The sequence below is a fragment of the Morone saxatilis genome, unplaced genomic scaffold (genome assembly GCF_004916995.1).
Source record: "Morone saxatilis isolate NCDOM2014 unplaced genomic scaffold, NCSU_SB_2.0 Contig10, whole genome shotgun sequence".
In the NCBI taxonomy this organism is placed as follows: domain Eukaryota; kingdom Metazoa; phylum Chordata; class Actinopteri; family Moronidae; genus Morone; species Morone saxatilis.
Window position 1 is genome coordinate 13,496,599 of NW_023339652.1, and position 213 is coordinate 13,496,811.

The following is a 213-nucleotide window of genomic DNA, read 5'->3' on the forward strand; positions in this document are numbered from 1 at the left end:
GGACGGACGGAAAGACAGACGGATGGGTAGAAGAGGTAGTGCAGGGCCACTATATGCATGCACTTGACTGAGGCTACACTCATGCAAAAGGTTAATACAAACACCAGAATACAGTACGGTACGGTACAGCACGGTACGGTACGGTACAGAAGGGCTACCAGGACCTGCACTGCTGCTACCTGACACACATGCCGAGAGAGAGAGAGAGAGAGA